Consider the following 10,688-nt stretch of genomic DNA (forward strand, 5'->3'; position numbering starts at 1 on the left):
TTGGCTCTACCTTTTCTTCCAGTAAGTGCAGGGTCTCTGGTCTAATGCCTAGGTCCTTGATCCACTTTGAGTTTTGTACCAATATCACCAATTTCATAGACATCCTGGAGGAGACACAAAGTCTTGTGAGTTGGATGAGTTGGTGGCAGGACGAAATCTAAAGCTTTGAGCAGTGTGGTTCCAGGGGAACTGCCCTCTTTGCGGTTGACTTCCCATCCCTTGAACCAAGGGATATTAACATTTGGCTCCAATATGTTCCAGCCAGAAATTGGCACAAATGCTACTATGTCAGGATTGTAGCCAATTTTCTTAAAGTAGGTGCTGACTTCCTTAACAATTTCCTCGTATCTCTTCCTACTATAGGGTGGCTCAGTGGAATCCAATTCGTTAACATCAACAGTTAGTTGTTTCACATCCAGTGTGTAAGACAAGAGGCCATACTCATGGGTCTGCCCATTCTCGGAGATACCAGTTTCAAAGTCACCAACACCAGCAGCAACAAACAGGACAACATAGTCAGCCTGTGATTATGTGCCTGTAATCATGTTTTTGGTAAAGTCTCTGTGTCCTGGGCCATCAATGATAATCACATAATACTTGTGGGTCTCAAATTTCCACAGGGAGATGTCAATGGTGACACCTTGCTCACGCTGAGCTTTCAGTGTATTTAAGACCCAGACATACTTAAAGGAGCCCATTCCCATCTCAGCAGCCTCCTTCTCAAAATTTTCAGTGGTTCTTTTGTTGATTCCACATTTGTGGATCAGATGGCCAGTGGACCTGCCAGAATCTACATGTCTGATGACAATGATGTTGATGTCTTTTCCTTTCCCATTTTGACTTTGATTTAGCAGTGGGTTTTCATGACACCTGTATTCTGGCAGCAAACTCATCGCACAAAAGTCATTCTCAATAGTGTCCTTTGATACATAAAAGTTTTTAATTTTGATAAGGTCTAATTTATCTAGTCTTTTATTGCTTGTGCTTTTTGAGTGCTACCCAAGAAATCATCACCAAATCCTGTGTCAAAGATTTTTCCCTATGTTTTCTTCAAGGAGTTTCATAATTTTAACTCTTACATTTTTGATCAATTGGGTTAGTCATTGTATATAGTTTAAGAGTCCAGCTTAATTTTTTTTTAGTTATACATGACAGCAGAAAGTATTTTAACATATAATACATACATGGAATGTACATACATCAAAGCTTAATTTTTTTACATGTAAAATATTTTATTTTCCTTGCATCATTTGTTGAAAAGGTTGTTATTAGTCCACATTTATCCATTAAATGGTCATGGCATCCTTGTCAAATGTCAGTTGATGGTATGAGTTGGGGTTTATTTCTGGGTTCCCCTCTTTATTCCATGGGTCTATATGTCTGTCTTTATCCAATACTATGCATTTTTTTGAGAGAGAGAGAGAGAATTTTAATATTTATTTTTCAGTTTTCAGCGGACACAACATCTTTGTTTGTATGTGGTGCTGAGGATCGAACCCGGGCCGCACGCACGCCAGGCAAGCGCGCTACTGCTTGAGCCACATCCCCAGCCCATACCATGCATTTTTGATGACTGCTTCTTGTAGCAAGTTTTAAAGCCAGGAAATGTGAGTTCTATAACTTTATTCTTTTTTAGTTGTAGTTGGACACAATACCTTTATTTTATTTATTAATTTTTATATGGTGCTGAGGATTGAACTCAGGGCTTGGCATGTGCTAGGTGAGTGCCCTATCGCTGAGCCACAACCCCAGCTCAACTCTAAGATCATTTTGGCTATTTAGAATCTCTTAAGATTCCATGTGAGTTTTTGGATGGCCTTTTCTTTCTATAAAAAATACACTTGGGGGGGCTGGGTTGTGGCTCAGTGGCAGAGCATTTGCCTAGCATATGTGAGGCACTGGATTCGATTCTCAGCACCACATATAAATAAATAAAGGTCCAACCAACAACTAAAAAAAAATTAAAAAACAAAAACAACAACAACAAAAACACCATTTGAATTTTAAGAGGGATTGTTTTGAATCTATGGACCACCCTTCACCCTTGTATTGTCACCTTAACAGTATTAAGTATTTTAATTAATAAACATTAAATATATATATTTTATGTTTGTTTAGGTCTCATTTTATATATATATATATATATATATTTTTTTTTTTTTTTTTTTTTTTGAGATGGGTCTTGCTGTGTTGTTCACGCTGATCTAGAACTCCCGGACTCAAGAAATCCTCCTGCCTCAGCCTCCTGAGTAGCTGGGACTACAGGCGCATGCCACCTTTTTTTAAAATAATTTTTGATGTATAAATCAATCCTTATTTAAATTTACTCCGAAGTATTTTATTCTCTTTTGGCTACTGTATTTGAAATTGTCTTTAAATTTCCTTTCTAGGTTGTTCACTGAAAGTGCATAGAGAAGTACAACTGATTTTTGTGTTTTAATTTTGTATCCTATATTTTTGTTCAATTCTTTTTTTTTTTTTTTTTTTTTGTGATGGGAATTGAACCCAGGGATTGATCCATGCTAGGCAAGCACTGTCACTGAACTACATCCCCAGCACTTTTTAAAAATTTTTATTTTGAGAGTGTTGGCAAACCTGTAATCCTGGTGACTAAGGAGGCTGAAGCAGGATAATTGCAAATTCAAGGTCCCCTGCACAATTCAGCAAGACCCTGTTTCAAAATTAAAAATTAAAAAAGGGCTGGGGAGGGACTGGGATTGTAGCTCAGTGGTAGAGTGCTTGCTTGCCTTGCAGTGAGGCACTGGGTTTGATCCTCAGCACAGCATATAAATAAATAAAGGTATTATGTCCATTTACAACTTAATAATAAAGGGGTTGGGGATGCAACTCAGTGGTAGAACACCTCTGGGTACAATCCCTTCTACTACAACTATTACAAAATCTTTTTTGAGCCAGAGTCTTACTAAATTGCCCCCCGGGGCTAGCCTTGAACTTGAAATCTTGCCTCCATTTCTCAAGTAGCTGGGATTAGCAGGTAAGCACCACAATGCCTGGTTTGAACTCACTTTTTAACACTAACAATTGTGTGTATGTGTGTGTGTGTGAATTCTTTAGGGTTTTCTACATAAAAGATTTCATCTGCAAACTAATATTTTTCTTTCTTTCCAATTATGTGCCATTATTTTTTTTCTTACCTAATTGCTTTAGCTGAAATTTCCAATAATAAGTCAAATAGAAATGATATAAGTAGAACTGGAATGTAGCTCAGTGGTAAAATGTTTGTCTTGCCCTGAGTTGATCCCCAGTAATGAAAAAGAAAAAAAAAAAGTGACTAACATAGGTATCCTTGTTTTGTTCCTTAGAGGAAAGGCTTCCATTATTTCACCACTGAGCGTGATGTTAACTGTGGGGTTTTCATAGGTATGCTTTATCTACTTATTGTTGAGGATAAAATTCTTAGCATACTGTTTTTATCATGAAAACATGTTAAATTTTGTTGAACTTTTTTCAGCCTTGAGATGATCATGTTGTTTTTTCCTTCACTCTATTTAAAGTTAATTCTATTATACTTAAATAAATATGAATTCCTTGTACTAATTATTCAATTTAACATACCTAATAATATGTGTATTCCAAGAATTAATCTTTGTTATGATTATATAATTCTTTTAATTTGCTGCTAAGTTGGGTTTGTTAGAGCTTTTGTTGAGAATTTTTGCATTTATACTCATGAGATATTTTCTTGATTTATAATTTTCTTGTCTTTGTTTGGAATTGTTATCAGGGTAGCGCTGGCCCCATAGAATAACTTAGAAAACATTCCCTTCTCTTCAAATTTTTGGAGGAGTTTGAGTAAAATTGGTAATAGTTCATTTAAATAATACATCAGTAAAACTATCTGATTCTGAATTTTTCCATTGTTGTAGGGATATTTTTTGATTATTGATACAACCTCTTTACTAGTTATTGGTTTCTTCAGATTTTTCAGTTTCTTCTTGAGTCAGTTTTGGTAGATGGTGTGTTTCTAGAAAAACTTCCACTTCATCTAAGTTATCCAATTTGTGAGAATGCAACCATTTGTGGTTTTCTTTTATGTTTTTATTCTGTAAAATCAGTAATAATGTTTTCTTTCATTTCTGATGATTTTTATGAGTTAGAAAACAGTTCCAATTTTATTCATAAAATTATTAATCCAAATTGCAAAAGCAGATTTACATAGGCATGGGTCAATTACAAAACAGGAGGACAATGAAATGTTCCAGAAACATCCTGAAAAGTTCCAAGCAGCACATACTATGCAAAACATCCAGTTAAACCACAGTTGTGGGACAGGTAATATTCATTACTGCCTTTTCTCCATGAACTCTTCCCTATATTTGCTTTTCTTTTCCAACTTGCTGAGACTTGGCTCTGCATAAAAAAAAAAAAAAAATCTTTATCAAAGTCTAGCCTGGTAATAACCACCTTGCTTGGGTGGATGCCCATGTGGACGGTTGTGCTGTTAGCCTTCTCAGCTGCACCCACTCCGTGTAAATGACATATTTTTCCTTACACCTGGACTACCTTGCTGATTTGCTGATCTTTGCAGTGTCCTCGAACTACCTGGACCTTGTCGTCCTTGCAGATGGGCACCTGAAGGACTTGTAATTCCGCTGTAGCTCCTCAGAGAGCCTGAGAACCAGAACTTCCTGCACATGTGCTTTTATGGTTTTTAGTGGTCTGAGATCACTAAGAGGTTGAACTTCATGCAGACTGAGGGCACCTGCGGTGTCAGTTGTTTCTTTTTTTTTTTTTTTTTCCTTTCTGGCTTTAATATTTTGAGTCTTCTCCCCCCCCCCTTTTTTAAGTTAATCTGGCTAAAATTTTGTCAATTTTGTTGATCTCATGAACCAGATTTTAGTTTTATTGTCTCTATTGTTTTTCTATGTTCTATTTATCTCCAATCTAATCTGTATTATTTTCTTCCATCTGATGAATTTGGAGTTCATATACTCTAATTTCTTCCTGTGTATAGTTATTTTATTGATATGAGATCTTCTTTTGTAATATATGCAGTTGTGGTTATAAACTGCTTTCACTATATCCTATAAGTTTTGGAATTTGTGTTTTCATTTTCATTCATTCAAAATAATTTTCTAATTTTCCTTGTAATTCTTTTTCTTTGACACATTAGCTGTTGAAGAGTATGTTGTTTAAGGTGGATGGAGTAGTGCCCACCTGTAATCTCAGCACTCCCAGCTACTGGGGAGGCTGAGGCAGGAGGATCACAAGTTTGAGGTCAGTCTCAGCAATTTAGCAAGAACCTGTCTCAAAATATAAAATTAAAAGGGGGCTGAGGATGTGGCTCAAGCGGTAGCGGGCTCGCCTGGCATGCGTTCAGTCGAGTTCGATCCTCAGCACCACATACAAACAAAGATGTTGTGTCCGCCGGAAAACTAAAAAATAAATATTAAAAATTCTCTCTCTCTCTCTCTCTCTCTCTCTCTCTCTCTTTAAAAAAAAAAAATTAAAAGGGCTGGGAATGTAGCTCAGTGGTAAGACTACCCCTGGCTTTAATCCCCAGTACAAAAAAAAATTTAAAAATCTAAGACTATGTATTTCATATAAGAACTTGTCTGCTATGTACATAGCCTTAGTGAACACACACACACACACAAAAAAAAAACTGTTTATAATCTGGTCTATCTTCTAATGTGATCATTTTGGTCTTAAACCTTTCCCTCCTCACTTCCTTCTCTCTGCCTTTAGTTCAGTGGCTCAGTATAGGCATATACAATGCTTGCAGATAGTTGAATAAGTTCATATTTAGAAATCATTTACAGAGAACAATCTTTCCCATGAATTTCAACACAAAATACAAATATGCTAAATTTATTAATTTGTCATACACTAACAATCTCTTTAATATCTAGAAAATAAATGTTGCAAAGTTGTCCATTATTTATGCTATATATGCAGCAAAACAGAAATGCACAAAGCCTACAGAAAAATGTTTGAAAATGCCCAAGTATGAATGCGCTCAGCCCTTTGCAATTGCTTCCCTCCTGTCACCTCCACATCAATGAACAAGTACAGGCAGTACACCACAGAGTGGTGTAATAATTCCATTTCCAAAAACCAATATCTCATGTGAATTTAGAAATAAAAGATATTTACAAAATGATGTTTTACTACCTCTACACTAGATAACACTAGATGTTTCAAATAATGGCTCAATTGTCCACTATGTACTCAATAGTCTTGAATAAAGTGCACACATGTCACAATAGTTCTAATAAGAAAGTCCCTTCAAATTCTGGCCCTTCACAATTCAGTGGGCTATAATGCTCAATTCTCAGAAGATAATCTTTTTTTTTTTAAGTTGTACATGAACACAATACGTTATTTTATTTTTTTAATATTTATTTTTTTAGTTTTCCGCAGACACAACATCTTTGTTTGTATGTGGTGCTGAGGATCGAATCTGGGCCGCTGGAATGCCAAGCCAAAGAGCTACCGCTTGAGCCACATCCCCAGCCCCACCTTTCTTTATTTTTATGTGGTGTTGAGGATGGAGTCCAGTGCCTCACACATACTAGGCAAGTGCTCTACCAATGAGCTACAATAACAGCCCTCAGAATACAATCTTTCTTAGGAAGTTTATTTTATTTATTTTTTAGGTACTGGGGATATAACACATTTTACCACTGAGCTGCATCCCAATCCTTTTTTTTTTTGAGACCAAGTTACTTAGGGCCTCTAAATTGTTGAGGTTGGCCTTGAACTTGTGATCCTCCTGTTTCAGCCTCCCAGATCACTTCTAGAGGTGAACTAGCAAATCCATTTCAAAAAGTCACTTCCAATAGACAATTTCTGAATTTTTAAAACAAATGGAGGGCTGGGGATGTGGCTCAAGCAGTAGCGCGGTAGCGCGCTCCCCTGGCATGGGTGCGGCCCGGGTTAGATCCTCAGCACCACATACAAAGATATTGTCTCTGCCGATAACTAAAACGTAAATAAAATATTTAAAAAATGGACATTTACCAGAATCGTTATTTACTATCTTGCTTCCAAGCTCTTTACAACTAGGAAGTCCAGATGTAGGGAAAAGTTTTCCTTCAAAAGGATAGGGAGGGGGACGTGGTGGCGCATGCCTGTAATCCCAGCGGCCTGGGAGGCTGAGGCAGGAGGATCATGAGTTCAAACCCAGCCTCAGCAATTGTGAGGCTCTAAGCAACTCAGTGAGACCCTGTCTTTAAATAAAATACAAAAATAGGTCTGGGGATGTGGCTCAGTGGTCAAGTGGTCAAGTGCCCCTGAGTTCAATCCCTAACCCCCCCATCCCCGCCTCCGCAAAAAAAAAAAAAAAAAAAAAAGATAGGTACTGCCATACCCAGCTCCAGATTTTTTTTTTTCCTCATGATTTCATTTTGTATCACTCATCAATGCCAATCCCAAGGTCAAGAAAATTTACCCCTGTGTTTTCTTCTAAGGTTTTTTTGTGTTTTACTCTTTTATTTTTAGACCTTTTTTGTTGAACCATTTTCAGTTAATTGCTGTATATGGTGTGGGATATGGGTAAGCTCAGCTTGATTCTCTTGCATATGGGTAGCCAGTTGTTCCAGCACCTTTTCTTGCTACCTTGTTCAGTCTTAGAAACTTTAGAAGTTGAGACAGGAGGATTGCAAATTGGAGGCCATCCTGAGAGAGCTCTGTCTCAGAATAAAAAGTGCTGGGCATGTAGCTCAGTAGTATGGTACCCCGTGGTTCAATCCCCAGTCCCCTTCCCCCCTAAAAAAAAAATCACTGAGCCCATCCCAAAGAAATGTTAATGAAGCAGCTTCCAGCAAACGTGGAGATGCTAATCCAAAAGTCCTTCCTGGAGCTGGGGATGTGGCTCAAGCGGTAGCGCGCTGGCCTGGCAGATGCGTTCCGCCCGGTTCGATCCTCAGCACCACATACAAACAAAGATGTGGTGCCCTTCCTGCCCACATTACTGCGCACCTGTCCCCCACCCTTAGGGTCTTCCCACCTACATTCTATCACTGCAGGATAACAGAACAAAAGACAGGAATGCTGGCTGGAATATGGGAAAGCTGAAAGAAGAAGACCTCAGCCTTCCATGGATTCTACTTCTTGGGTCCCCTTCTTCCTTCTGGGAGAAGTCTTCTCTACTGTCCTTTAATGAAGTTTTACTTTCCACTCTAAATAAATAAATAGATAAATAAATAAATCACTGAATGATTTTGGCACCCTTGAAAAAAATCAATTCACTGTAGATATGGGATTTTACATCTGGACTCTCAATTCTATTCCATTGACCTTTATATCTGTTAAATTGCTAGTATTATACTATTTTGATTATTGTAGCTCTGCAGTTAAATTTTGAAATTGGCAAATGTGAATCTTCAACTTTTTTCTCCTTTTTGAAAATTGTTTTCACCATTTGGGGCCTTTGCAATTCCAAATGAATTTAAGAATTAATGTTTCCAATTCTACAATAAAAAGCCATTAGAATTTTAGAGGGATAGCATTGAGTCTTTAAATTGCTTTGAGTATACTTGCTATTCTAATCATGTTTACATCATCCAGTCCACATGTGACCCCATTTACTTAGGTGTTCCTCAATTTCTTCCAGCAGTGTTTTGCAATTTTTTTTTTTGTACCAGGGATTTCACCCAGGTGCTTAACCACAGAGCCACATCTCAGACATTTTTATATTTTATTTAGGAGATAGAGTCGTGCTAAGTTGCTTAGGCTGGCTTTGAAATCACAATCCTACTGCCTCAGCCTCCCCAGCTGCTGGAATTACAGGCATGTGCCACCAAGCCTGGCTGTTTTTAATGTCTGAGCCTTTCATTTCCTGGAGTAAATTTATTCCTAGGTATTTTATTATTTTTGATGCTATTGTAAATGGAATTGCTTTGTCAATTTTCTTTCCAGGTAGTTCATTGTTGATATGTAGAAACAGTTGATTTAAAATATATATATATATATATATATATATATATATATATATATATATATATATATATATTTAGTTGTAGATGAATACAATACCTATATTTTATTTTTAATGTAGTGCTGAGGATCTAACCCAGTGCTTCATGCTAGGTAAGAGCTCTACCACTAAGCTACAACCCCCAGCCCAAATTATATATATATATATATATATATATATATATATATATATATATATATATGGTGTAGATGGACACAATACATTTGTTTTTATGTGGTGCTGAGGATCTGGGGATCCAACCCAATGCCTCACATGTGCTAAGTAAGCACTCTACCACTGAGCCACAACCCCAGCCACACTGTTGATTTTTGTGTTGATCTTGTACCTTGTAGCTTTGCCAGACTTGTTAACATTTTTGTGGAACTTTTGGCATTTTCTATATAAAGTTCGTGTTATCTATGAATAGGGATAGTTTTGTGTCTTATTTCTGTTATGCTCGAATTTGGGACCCCCCCAAAAGACCACCAGAGACCAAGATCGATGTAAGCAGCAAAGAGGTGTTTATTGCGAGCTAGCTTGGTCCTCTGTGTGCGCACAGCAACTGGTGATGCTGAGAGGCCCCGAGCCCAGGGTTTGCAGCAGTTTTATACACTCTTTGGGGAAGGCAGGGACTTCACATATATCATAACATCTCTTAGCAAATTATCACACACCACGGGAAAATCATAAAACAAGTCTAAAACATGATTAGCACATTCACTGGCGGGAACAAGTTGGGTAGGAGTGATTGGTTAGTACAAGAGGGGGATTTGTTTGAACTGATTGGTTTAAACCACGAGGGGAGTACATGCTGAACTACATGGTTTCCCAACATGTTATCAACCATCATAAACTACTGGGAGGGTCATCTGGCATCCCAGGTATTTCCCTGTCTCATGCTGATTGGTGGCTGCTAGGGGGTTGCTATGGGTCCTCACCTAGCCTGACTGAGTCAGGGACACCTGGCGCCACAGATCTCTCCAGTTATCTACAGACAAACAACTCAGCAGGGTGGATATGTGCCTAGGAGTGCTCTGTGGGTCTTTCCAAGGACAAGGGTCACGCCCCCTTCCTTGGACAGGCTTTGCTCTGAGGTAGAGGCTGGTTTTTCAATTTCCTCATCTGGATGCCTTTTATTCATTTTCTTGGCTAAATGCTTTGGCTGAACCAATCTTCGTTATTTAATTTCTACATATTTGTGAATTTTCCAGTTTTCTTTCTACTATTGATTTCTAGCTTCATTCCATTGTGGTCAGATAAGATATTTAGTATGATTTCAATATTTCAAAATTCATTGAACATATCCATGTGCTCTTGAGAAAAATATTGCTGTTGTTGAGGGGGTGTTCTATATATGTCTGTTAGGTATAGTGGGTTTATAATGCCATTCAAGTCATCTTCTTGAATTTTATTATTCTGTCTAGATGTTCTATTTATTATTGAAAGTGGGGGTGTTGAAGTGTATCAAAAAAGACCTCAAGTAGGAGCAACTGGAGATGGAGGAAAAACACAGAGACAAAGAAAACAGACATTTTCAAGTAAAGTTGGGGCCAGGTGGGGTGCTGTACTCTGAGGAACAGTGACCCAGAACTAGCTCTACAAGTTATTATATAGGGCCTCACAATCAGGAAGTTAAACTATAGGGGCACTGTAAATTGTTCAAGGCTTATAAATTATAAAGAGGCTTCTTTGTGCACTAAAACGTTACAGAGCTAGAAACATTTTTGCAGCTATCCTGCTACACCCA

The 10,688-nt window shown here is 37.7% G+C and overlaps 1 pseudogene; it reads right to left on the reverse strand.

Moving 5' to 3' along the window:
* LOC124099351 (elongation factor 1-alpha 1-like) lies at positions 1 to 893 on the reverse strand (annotated as a pseudogene).
* Between the last annotated feature and the right edge of the window lie 9,795 nt (positions 894 to 10,688).

Source organism: Marmota monax, unplaced genomic scaffold (assembly GCF_021218885.2).
Source record: "Marmota monax isolate L192 unplaced genomic scaffold, Marmota_monax_Labrador192_F-V1.1 WCK01_AAM20220418_F8-fsc00086, whole genome shotgun sequence".
Lineage (NCBI taxonomy): Eukaryota > Metazoa > Chordata > Mammalia > Rodentia > Sciuridae > Marmota > Marmota monax.